This window comes from Paramisgurnus dabryanus, chromosome 4 (genome assembly GCF_030506205.2).
Source record: "Paramisgurnus dabryanus chromosome 4, PD_genome_1.1, whole genome shotgun sequence".
Taxonomy (NCBI): Eukaryota; Metazoa; Chordata; class Actinopteri; order Cypriniformes; family Cobitidae; genus Paramisgurnus; species Paramisgurnus dabryanus.
This window is the reverse complement of record NC_133340.1, coordinates 14226547-14239847: the sequence shown is the minus strand read 5'-3', so window position 1 is coordinate 14239847 and position 13301 is coordinate 14226547. Positions and strand designations below refer to the sequence as shown.

Below are 13301 nucleotides of genomic sequence, written 5' to 3'. Positions count from 1 at the left end.
TGGAATGTTCATTTGATTCCTTTAAAAAGAAAAGTATAAAGTTTCTGTTTAATTTTCCCCGTGGAGAGGTTTGCTTTCTAAAAAGAGGAATTTAGCGAGGAAAAATAAGGGAGGGGGATCGAGGTTGGAGCCAAAGCGCAGATGCCGTTATTACAACGCACTTACGCCACACCATGGCTTTAATTTTGGAGCACAAACAAACAGGTCGGCAAAATTAAACAACAGAGCCGCGGATAAAGTGTTCCCTTTTAAACGCATTGGCAAAGAGTATCAAAGGAAAATGTTTTAATGATTTGATTCATATGGTGCCATGCAGTAATACATAACTTGAAGTGTTTTTCTAGAAGGGAGAGTAATGGCTAGCAGGTACAGTGTTGGTGGTGATGTCATCTGCTGTGGGCTCGGAAAGGAGTAATTTGATGCTTACACTGTTGCTGTGGGACGACGCTCCTGGTTTGGTTTCATAGGTGAAGGCCTACATGGGTGCTACATGTATCGTCTTACTAAAAGCGCCGTGTTTATCACTGTGAATCTGGTCATCTTGGGACTGTTCCATGTTCATGTAGGAACCCTGCGAGGCGTTCGGTGACGGAGCTCCGGATGACCTTTCATGCTACATGCCAGGGAATGAAAGATGCAATCTGCCACCTGCTGACGTGATATGTCTCGTTATGTTAATGCAGGGCCGTTCTCGGTCCCCAGTGACCGAGCTGACTTCCGACCTAGTTTTTTATAGTTTTCTTATGCTGGGAAGAACCCATAAGATTCTATGTTTATTGGGCCTATTTCTGTCTAGCAGAGGATGAATATTACCTGCTAAAGGCCTATTATTAGGTTGCTCATACTAAATGTGGTTCCAATAGGGAGAATTCACTTATCTGGTTTCAGACAGTGCTAATGTAATGTGACTGAATATACAGGGGTCACTCCTGTTATGTAGTACCCTTTGAACTCAGTAACTGAATGGATATTGTATTATTGAAATTTAAGAAAGCATTTCTACAAAACGGCATCTGAGAATTAAATGATATACATATATATATATATATATATATATATACATATATTAGGGCTGCACGATAAATAGCATGTAATTGTCATGCACAGCTCGTCGGTAAAGCTGGTTCCTTGATTAGTAATAAATCGGCATCAGCTGCTTTCAGATAGAGCAGCATTTACTACACAGAGCCGTAGTTCACTGACAAGAGGGGAAATATCGCATTCATAATCGCAGCTGATGCCGATTTATTAATATATATATATATATATATATATATATATATATATATGAGGGATGTGACGAGATCTCGTGCAGGCCATTTGTTATAATACATACATAATGCTTTTTATTTATAGGCCACAAATGTAGTGTGTTTGTTAATGTTGCTTAATGTAACTTGGTTTTAATACTTTATTTGAACGAATTATTATTGCATTTTCATTATTATGTAATTTTAAAGGCTACTGCTCACTTCTGTCTATTATATTACCCAAAAATAACAGATTACTTCATTATCAGTTAGCAAAATAATTGTTATGTAAAAATAATGTGATTTCAGTTTCATATTCATTTATTTTATCATTGAGGGTTTCTTAAAAAGTGTAAACATATTGTCTCATCTCGTTCTCGTGAACCCAAATTGTGTCTCGTCTTGTCTCGATTCGTCTCGTCATATTATATATATATATATATATATATATATATATATATATATATATATATATATATATATATATATATATATATATATATATATATATATATATATATATATATATATATATATATAACCAAATATATATATGGGGTGCAACGGTACATGCATTCGTCTTGAACCTTCACGGTACATACATCACAGTTTGGTGCACACAGTCTGATGACGAAAACATGAATTCAAATGCATAAAGGGCTGTGCAGACTGATCGGCCTCTGACGTCTGAGTTTCTTGAAAGCCATTCATAAGCCTAATAATAAGCCTGTAAAGCCTAATAATACTGATACTTGTGAAAATAAAACAAAACATAAACTTATTAAAATAACAAAAATCTAAATTAAGCTTTTGGTTTTATTACTGGTTTAAATTTATGTACAAAACAAATTACCTGTAGTTTTTAATTGAAGTTAATTGAAAAAAAAAAAAACTATACTAATTGACACAGTGAACATGATGCTTCATAGAAAACTGACCACAAGATCCAATTTTAGTGATAATTATTGGCTTACAAAAATTACAAAATAATCAGTAAGTACAAATAAATAAATAAATAAATAAATAAATTGAACTATGCTATACAGAGCTATACATAAGCTGTTGCTTTTATGTCCATTATTTCATTAAAAAGTTGCTATTGATAAAAAGTGAAAAAGGATCAACAGTAGTGGCTAAAAGTGATGTCCAACATCTAACAGTATACATGTTTGGTCTATATTCAAATATTGTATTAAAGATGCATAAAAAATTGTATGCATGCTGCATTGGTTTTGGTGGAGTATAACCTGAAGCTCACCTTTAAAATAAATTACAAAGCCTGGACAAAATGACATGTACAAAGTTATAAAGAGCACCAAAATGAGCACAGAAGAGGATCAACAAAGATTAATAACATATAATGTATGCTTTATTATCTCAAAGCTTTCTGATTTTCTATGCAGTTCTTGTATATTCAAATAAAAAACAAGTTTGTCTGATATTTTTGTGTTTTGCATTTTTTGCCAAGATATTTTGTCTAATTAATATCTTAAAGATTAATGTTTTGTACTGGTAATTTGTACCATACACATCATATATTGATGGTTTATTCTAACCTCAGGGGCATTCAAGGGGCAACACTTTTGGCCACTACTGTAATCAGTGACAGGTGTCTAGGAAAATACTAAATAAATGGCAACATCTACTTTGGCAAACTTTTAAACTAAAATTGAAATATACATTTTTTGTGATAAAATCAAATCAAAATACTTTAATATAAAATATTCTTTCATAAAATATTTTAATAAAGACCAGAAATGTAGACTGTTAGATGTTGGACATCACTTTTAGCCACTATTGTTTATCCTTTTTCACTAGATTAATATTTAAACAAATATTTATATGATAATGTATAGCAAGAAAGAGTCATAACTCTTTTATTATTAGTTTTTTATATTGTTTTACTGCTTGAATACCATTATCATAAACCCAAAATGTACTTCAAAATACTGAAACAATGAAACTACAACCACCATGAAAATGACATTCCTGACATTACTGTGTTATAAGAATGTACCAAAAAGGCAAGAAAACTCATTACGTCAAATTTCACGCTAATGTAATGAGAACAGCATCTGCTTATGAGGATGTTTCAAGAATCATTGACTAAGACTCGCTTCTTCCCTGTGGACACTTATAGATTCACTGTATGTGCATGACGGTTTGTTGTTTTAACCCACATATAAAAACAAAACACAGCTAATCTTATCTTTAACACATGAAATTTTTCTGGCAGCTCGGTTTACATCTCGTCACCTCCATAAAGTGACTCACTCCCTCGGTCCAGGGTGGAGCTCCTTTGCACGTGTTTTTCATAACTCAACACCTCTGGAGAAACTGCCCTTGTGATCTGTTGTGAAGCCATTTGACAGCTAAAGAAACAACAGTTTTGTCTTCACAAGGAAATGATTAGTATTTACTGCCTTGAGGGTATAATTGACCACGGGACTGTGTGCAGGAAGAGAGCGGGAGGGAAACATCAACACCGTGGTCAGCAGTGTTAGTCACAGTAGGTTACGGTTATTGTGATTAGCGTGTGGAGTTATCTGATTCCCGCACAGTGGGATTTGCCCATGCAGGTGAACTGACACATCCGCGGTTGGTATGGGACAGAACAGCCCTACCTTTAGTAAAACAGGCCTTTATTCTCCACATTTTGATGTGAAAAATGGAGATGGGCTGTCGACTGTAACGGACGCTTTGTGGCGGGTTGGTCCTAAGAGTTTTGGCGGTAAAGGTCACCTCTCAAACCTTTGTCCCCATTTACATTCCCCTGTCAGAATCAATCACGGTATTCAACTATTCCAGACTAGGGCTACCACTACGATTAAAAAAAGATTGAAAAAAGAGAATGAGATGGACGAATACACTGTAATTTATGTAACTGTCATTGGACTACTCATCTGCATTGTTAACTTCCACCTGTCAAGACGCTGTTTTGACTGAATGGGTGCATATTAATAAAGTCTCATTCATATCATTTCAATTCAATTTTTATCGTTCATCAAAGAAGCACAAAAAGCTGGCCTTTTAAAAGAATAATGCCATTTAAATTGTTTTGCCTCTGAGCTAGGCCACATTTCACATAACCACTTCAACAATTATCAGATAAACGTCATCTCAGAAAAGGCTATAAATAGTGCTAACACAGAATAATATACCAAACAGCTTTAAAGCACCAGGCCAACAGTGACAATGGCACGATGGCCCAGATGGCAGTGCTTCGTAGTCAAAACATCTTTTGTTTGTTGATCATGTGCTTTTATGTATCAAAAACTACAGATACAAATCCTGCTAAAGTAATGTTGTTAAAATAATTAGCGATAATCTTGGAACCATCAAATGAAAAGAAAACATCGCTCTGGAAAGCTCAATTCTGATTGGCCATTCACAACATTTGGCAGACAAATGTTTACAGATAAGACTTGCTTAATTTTATTATTGACTATTGTGCCAGACAACCCAGTTTCCACTCGCTCTTAAAAAATAAAGGTGCTTTTAAGGTTTTTTACAGCGATAGTATAAAATAACAATTTTTGGCTCATCAAAAACTACGCAGACCATTAAAATGTCTTTTTTTATATGTTTTTATAATCTAAATAACCTTTTTTACTACAAGTACCCTTATTTGAAACATAAAAGTTCTTAGAACGTTAAAGTATTAGTACATTTTCTTAAAAAAAAAAAAAAATCCAGATAATTTACTCACCACCATGTCATCCAAAATGTGGATGTCTTTCTTTGTTCAGTCGAGAGGAAATTATGTTTTTTGAGAAAAACATTCCAGGATTTTTCTCATTTTAATGGACTTTAATGGACCCCAACACTTAACACTTAACTCAACACTTAACAGTTTTTTTTCAACTGAGTTTCAAAGGACTCTAAACAATTTCAAACGAGGCATAAGGGTCTTATCTAGCAAAACAATTGTCATTTTTGACACGAAAAACAAAAAATCTGCACTTTTAAACCACAACTTCTCGTCTATATGCGGTCCTTTGATGCGCCAGCGTGACCTCACGCAAGACGTCATCACGTCAAGAGGTCATGGATGATGTATGCAAAACTACGCCACAGTGTTTACAAGTGTGGAAAAAGAGGACCGTTCCAACGTTGTTGTATGTCGAATGAAACTAATTAATGTCTTTGTGTCAGTTTATTGTTTAAAATGGTCCGCAAATATGTGTTTCATATATGTAACATGTGATCTTTCTACGTCACTACGCAGAGAAGTTGTGGTTTAAAAGTGCATATTTTTATTTTTATTGTCAAAAATGACAATCGTTTTGCTAGATAATACCCTTTTGCCTCGTTTGGGATTGTTTGGAGTCCTTTGAAACTCTGTTGAAAAAAACTGTTAAGTGTTGAGTTAAGTGTTAATTGTTGGGGTCCATTAAATTCCATTAAAATGAGAAAAATCTTGGAATGTTTTCCTCAAAAAACATAATTTCTTCACAACTGAACAAAGAAAGACATCAACAATTTGGATGACATGGTGGTGAGTAAATTATTAAGACTTTTTTTAAGAAAATTGACTAATCCTTTAAAGATTCTTAATGGAACCATTTAGCCATTTAGTTCTTCTATGGCATCATGAAGCAACATAATTTTAAAGAGTCTATCCATGTCTCTTGCATCAGTCTGCTGTTTATTTCTGTTGTTAAAATATGTTAAAATATGCACTCCAGCTGTCACTTTTAAAAAGGTCCTAATATGTAACTTTAGGTTCAGATATGTACCTTTGACATACAGTAATATGTACCTCTGAGGTACCAATATGAAGTCTTTAGGTGAAAGGGTACAGTCCCAGAAATCTAAAATATATTACATAAAATAATTTCATCTCAAATAGCATATCCATTTATCTAACTATTTATATATCCATTTATTTATCTTAACTTTCTCGGCTAATTAGCACCGCAATAAGATATAACGCTTCCCACTGGAGTCCTGATCACACTGTCGGGGTTTACTTTGCAATAATGACCAGCTGACTTTACATTATCCTTTTGTTGCACCATATGCCATTGTTTTCTAATTAAAGTGTATGAATTCATAGCTTTCCCGAAGTTACATCAGAAATGTTTCTCAGAACCCCGTTAATTATTTTTATTTGTTATTTATAAATTTTTTGTATTATAATTTTTGTAAAAGTGTTAAAATATTAAAAATATAGACTTATAGTGCATATTGCTGTAGTGACTTTTAAATAAAAAAATAACAGTATGAGTGCTCTACAACTAGTAAGTAAATATATAATAATATATCCTAATCTTGAAAACAGCATAATATAATATCTATACAGTAGTAGGCTACTGCAAAAATGTAGCCCCACCTGACCACTCGTGTGGCCAAAACTCTGTCCATAAGCAGCTTAACTGCTGACACAAAGCAATAAATAAATAAAACCTCTTTCTATTTATCTGCTACTAGAAAAAAAAAAACTACTGTTCAGCTTAAACAATGGAATACAGCTTTGTCTCTATAAAGGTAAACAATTACTCATTCTAACTCTCAGAACTCAAGGCTCAAGGGTTTTCTACACCGTCTGCCGAACAATGAGAGGAGATGCTTTAAATTTGAGTGGGAAAGACTTGCTTTAGCAGTGAGATTTAAGATTAACAATAGAATTCCAGGTAGGCACTCGGGAGCATGTGGGTTTTAATATGAAAATCCATCTCCTATTATATGATTGCTTTAACTAGGCAGTTAGTTGCCTGTGCGTATGTTTATTGCGTAATGCGTTTCCAGGTAAGCTGTCATGATAGCAGTCTGCTTAAAGCGCTCACCATAAAAATACACACACAAAAAAAATTCTAATGGCGCTCACGACAATACTAATAATAACAATATCAATAGTGCAAGCAACAGAAGCAGCAACATAACAAACATGATCTGTTTTATGCTCGGCGGACATCATTTTTCTTCTCCAAATGCATTATGTGGGGAACGAGTGCGGCTGATTGCATTTGAAACATATTATGGGACATCTGTCTAAATCTGAGATGATGTAATTATATAATTGAACATGTGGAGCTCTTTCCTGGAATATGGTTATTGGTAGTTGGCACAGGCTGAGAGTGGCCGACCACAGCCGCTACAAGAGGAGAGAGAGAGAATGTTCCAGAATATGATGTTGGCTGCTTAAAGGAGACATATCATGCTAAATCCACTTTCTTGGCTCTTAAATGCATTTTGTTGTATATTTGTAGTGTTTATAAGTACATAAAAGTTGAAATTAGTCTCTTCAGGTGCTTTGTTGATATCTTTATATTCTGTTTTGGTCATATTTTCCAACCGGTTCTGATATTCTATTATCTATTACGTTTTTTGAACAATTACGTCACAGTATTTGCAGCGGAACTGCTAAATAAGGACATTGACTTCCAGCCCAACACTACGAGCAATCCGCCATTTTATATTTCTCGCTGCGATATTGTAGTCCAAGCTCAAGGATGCAGAAGTTACGAGAGCGTAAGAAATGTACTCACATCTGTGGGTAAAGTCATTTTTGTGTGCCCGAGGCACTTTAAGGATAACTACTTCACCAATCTCCGCCAGTATAAAGAAGGATTTGCCGATAGACTTCGTCTGATTGAGGGGTCAATTACTTCTTTCTTTGGAGACGACGAGCAGAGCACTTCGGTAAGCAGTTTATAACTTAAAGTAAAAAAGTAAAGTACACGGTGGTCATGGTTTAGCAGTGCTGTTTCTCACTCCGAAGGCTGCAGCCTGCGGAGATCGCTTTTGGGCATCAAGCCTGGTTTAAGTTAACTGAGCATCACATTTGCAAGTCATGAGCATATTACAACAACTTACGATTAACTAAGAATAATAGTAAACTTTATAATTGTTAATATTCTGAAATAAGACCGTCTTGATGACGTATGCAGCCTAGATATGCGACCTCCGGAGGCTGCAGCCTCACCCCATTGCGATACCTCCATATGAAGACGTTGTTCTGCAGGTTCGTCGTCTTCATTTTCCTCTCAGTCCGTTTCCGACTCTGGCGCGAACATATAAGGCTGGATGGACAAGTCTTCCGTTGTTGACATTTTGTGAATAACGAGTAAATAAAAAGTTTCTGTGCAGCTAGATAATCGTATCTCTGCTATAAAACTACAAAAATGGCCGAACGGGGTGGAGTTTAACCGAGTGTCACCTCTGCAACCTGGAGAGGGGGCAGGGTATGACGTGCATTTAAAAAGACAGTACCAAAACGAGTTGCTCTCAGATGCACATCAGAAAAGGGGTAGAAAGGGGGCCTGTGGGGCTATAATAATGAGGAATTCAGACCCAAGCATTGCAGTTTCGCTTTACATAGACCACAAATAGATGATTTATATGTAAAAAGGACAGATTTAAAAGCATGATATGTCTGCTTTAAAAAAAAAAGAAAAAGACTTGGGAACCCTATAATGTCACTGAGAACCTTGACAGCCATCTTTTAGATACCATCCATACGGAGTCATTTGCTGCCTCCGCGCTACAGGACTGCCAAGATCTCTGTATCTTCAGCTTATAGCTGAGACAAAACATACGCTCGAGGGCCATACCAGCAATACATATAATAAACACACAAACGTACAGAACACAAACCAGAAGCCACTTAAGCGAGAATAATACTGTAGCATACCACAAAAAATACATTAGGTTCTTTGTAATCCCTAATAACCCCTCTGTGTTATAGTAATTTGCCTATTTTTCTAACTGATGTTTTACAGGCTTCTATCAGTTTTTGACAACATAACCTTTATCAAAATAAACTTGACATAATAAGCGGATAATGAAGAGATTCATTATTGAAATACATGCACAGTCTGTGAGACTGTTCTTCATCAAGTGCAAACACACACACACACACACACACACACACACAGTCCTTTACGGGGCGCAACACAGGAGCAGGGGCTGTAAAAGTTAGCGCTAAGCTTGCTCAGTCCATTCATCAGACCTGTTATTCATGAGCTTGTCTGCACTCCACATGCTAAAGAGAAGAAACATGTCAGGCAACTGCCAAACAGAGCGTTCACCTGCACTTCTGCACTGCACTCCTCTATGCTTTTGGCCCTATCAGTATTCAGACATCTAACTGCAGCTGGAAACATGGCGCAGGAAAATATTTCACATGCAGATGTGTTGATTGTAGGGGAAACCTTACTGGTTGATCGGTTTAACCGATGCAGAGCTACTATAGCACACGCATAACAAGGAAAAATGCTTTTTGTGTATACATTCATTTTTTATGACATTCTTTTTTATATTCTCTGGCATCGATGAAAGGGAAAAAGAGAAAAAAAATAATAATCCGAAAGCCCCTGCAGCTAATGTGTGAATATATAAGATAAAATAAAAAATGACCACAGACACTGATCAGTGGATATTCCCCTACCACAATTCTCCATTAGTAACAAAGAAAGAGGGGTGGGAATCTTTAGGCATCTGACGACATGAATTCGATTTGGAGAGTTCTCAATTCCCAACGCGTCATATTTTTGTCATGATTTCACATATAAATGCATGTGGTCTGAAGCGCACACACAAATAGAAGAAGTGTATAATATGCTTGTGTATGAGCAGACTCTGCGGCATCCGCTGTGTGTAAATGTAAAACTGTATCAGAGCGGCAGTAAAATGTTGTAAAGTTTAATGTTGTCTTTGGATAAACAACAAAGATATGAAATGAAATATATGAATTATATTGTATCCTGTGTATATACATTTTTCAATATTACAGACTTGATTCTGTTCTTTGGGATGTTTAAGCCTCTTTTCTTGGGTCTTGAACTTAATACGATGCCGTTAAGGTGCCCTCTATGTGTTTTTCCTTCAGTATTATTTGGTGATTCAGTGTGGCCTGTATATGTTTTTTCAATCATCAAAATGTTTAATTATAATTAGTTATAATTCCTACAGTTCCGATAAGGAATCTCTGTGGATCAATCAAGAATAGTTTGAGAAATAATTCAAAGTGTGATCAAATTGATTTTAAACAGTAAATTGATTTTTTCAACCAACCCTCAGGGCACAGATAGTTAACTCTTCCATCTAGATTTAGTCTAAATTATGCGGTGCTGACATGCGTGAACACACACGCACACACACGCACGCACACACGCACGCGCACGCACACACACACACACACACACACACACCTACCCAGTCTCACAAGGTTTTGTGATATAGGCACGTAATTTTTTTTTTTTGATATTAGCACAAATTTTCAAGTTTTTTTCATGATATTATCACGAATTTTCGCGTTTTTTCGTAATCATATAACGAATTCCTGTTTTCGTGTGATTATCACATATCAAATTTTTTTCCTATTTTCAAACCATTGTCACTTCGGTTTAGGGTTAGATTTGGTGCTTGCATTAGAATGTCACTTTATGTATTGGTTTATTTTTATTTTTTCTGATACATTTTTTTATATGTCGCCTAATGTGTTAAAATGAATCAAAAAATTACGTGACTATATAACGAAATTCGTGAGACTGGGCTGCACACACATTCTTGGTTTCCATGTTTTATGAGGACAATCCATAGACGTAATGGTTTTTATACTGTACAAACTGTATATTTCTATTCCCTTCCCCTAACCCCAACCATCACGGAAAACTTTCTCCTACTTCACATTTTCAAAAAACATAATTCTGTTTGATTTATAAGCTTGTTTCCTCATGGAGACCCCAAAATGTCCCCACAAGGTCATAAAAATACTGGTATTCCTATCTTTGTGAGGACAATTTGTTCCCACATAAATAACCGGTACACACACATACACACACATACACACACAGCTAAAAGTTACTTATCCATTAAGCATCCAAAATTACATCTGAAATCAGGTTTGCTTATCGTCATTACCTAACCTGACCCTAAGGGAAATTATGGAACTGTGAGCTTAGGTCGAAATAATAGAAAGAAGGATACAACAACAAAAAAGGGCAAAGAGATAATCTGGTTGCAGGGAAATTGGGAGAAAGAACAGCTTTTTTCTTGCAAAATGAGAAAAGAGGGGGTGACAGACAATTGCATAGCTGATCAGAAACATTAGACTCGGTCCAGGCCTGGGCAACCCAGCAGGTGGTCCGAGTCCAGATCTCTTCGAAGGCTCCTCTTAATCCCCTTTCACCCAGGCTTCTCTTCTCTTCCTGCCCCTGACCCCACGCTGCGATGAAGTTATCACCCAGTGCAGCCGAGCTCTCTGGCTGCATCAAAAAAACACTGCGGCTTTTATTGAATACCAATTTATCTGCACAAAAGCTGTGCAATTTGCCCAATAATATATCCAGTACATAGAAAAAAGAAAAAAAGGAAAAACTTTGACCCATTCAGTCAAAAGAAACTACACATAACACTGGAAAGTGGGTCAAACAAGTTAAGGAAATGACGAAAGGAGCCAAAATGGCGGCGTCAATGACGTGCGGAATTGAAGGCTGTACTCTAGTTGTCCTATTTCATTGAGGTAAAGTGTATGATGTTGATAAAAGCTCATGGAGGCATCCGAAGTGGTTGCGATTTCAAAGTGGGAGAGTCATTGCGTGCCCACCCGCAGAGATATATGTAGAGCAACACAAAAAGTTTTTCTGGGGGGTGAGTGAAGTATGGTTTTATTTTATAACCCTACCCCCTTCCCATCCTCTGTCTTAGCATGGCGTGAACAAAGAAACTGTGCATTTTAATATCATAGGAGAGCTGTGCCTTTGATTCTAGACAGGGTAGTAGCCAATCGCACCCTGATTGGTTCATCTAGACAGCGCCTGTCACTGATTGGGTGATGCTGTTAAGCCTTAGAGGAATGGGGCTTAGAGAAAGTGTTTCGTACACGCTGACACACAAACACAATATGCATTTACAAAAAGAGATTTCATATTACAAAGTAAAATTAAGTGCCAATTTTAAATGTTGAAGGCTGCTATGTGACAGTTTATTTATTTAAGAGCATTTGAAATGCTTTTTGTGTATTTATTCTTGTTTTGTATGTGTTTCTTAATCAAGGAAAAATTCTTATGAAACAGTCTTTTGTTCTCGAGGTTAATATTTGTAAATCATACTGCAAACACACACACACACACACACACACATGCATTTATACAGAAATTACAAATAATAATGAAATAATGTTGCATATGTCTTGACTATGATAAGGTTTGGGGCTGCACTGGTGCCACGTTTCGTTTCCACAGAACCAAAGCGGCATCAGAGCCACCTCTGAAACACAGGAGGTGGCAGATTTTGGGATGGCTTTTATGCAGCACAGTTCTGAATTTGGAGCAGCCACTTAGCCACATCAGAGCAGTCTGAACTCAGCTGTGTAAAGATGCGTTAGGAGCCCTGACAAAACAGAGGAAGTAAATAAATGTCATTTCCAATTGGGGCATCACTCACCTCACACACTGGAGGTGACACATAGGAATACCATCTGGTCACTTAGATCTGCCTCAAGCGTAAACGAACTAATCCATGGATGAAGGTCAAGAGCCCACGGACATCAGTGCATCAAGACTGCGAAGATCAGCAGACCAACCTTCAAAGAACAAGAGAGAGAAGAAACAAGAGAAATTGAAACATTTATTCCTGGAAAAGAAGGGAATGGATGTCATGTTTCACACTGTGGGTTCACCGATCATGTTCTCCAGGCCTTTTTAGCTTATTAGAGGAAAAGCTAACCGAGAGACTCTGAATGTAATTAATGTAGTTCTAAGGAGACAGACAGTGATGGACACTTAAAGCATAGACCACCAAGTCCACATACCTCTTTGCTCCAACCAAGCATGACAAAACTGCACCCAGCCATAAAAAAACCTTATAAGCTCCTGACACAAAACTGTGGACACCTTGGTCACAAAATAGACACATGATTTGATACTGCATAATAGCATACACTTTCAGAAGGTTTGCACGGATTCACCTAATCGAGGTTTCATTAAAAGCAATTTATTAAATAATCTCAGACGTCACAACCACGGACCGTTGGCTAAACGTCTGATGCATAGGGAACGCTTAACTGGAAACACTTCGAAACGTGATTGGTTGTTTACGTGTCAG

General features: G+C 36.5%; 1 protein-coding gene across 1 annotated transcript in view; it reads right to left on the bottom strand.

Annotated features, from left to right (window-relative positions):
• The window catches only part of tenm3 (teneurin transmembrane protein 3), a 353079-nt gene extending 340336 nt beyond the window's left edge, over window positions 1-12743 (bottom strand). Inside the window, exon 1 of the mRNA XM_065265519.2 lies at window positions 12642-12743. The gene's annotated coding sequence lies outside the window, so the exon portion shown is untranslated. The remainder of the gene's footprint in view (window positions 1-12641) is intronic.
• Between the last annotated feature and the right edge of the window lie 558 nt (window positions 12744-13301).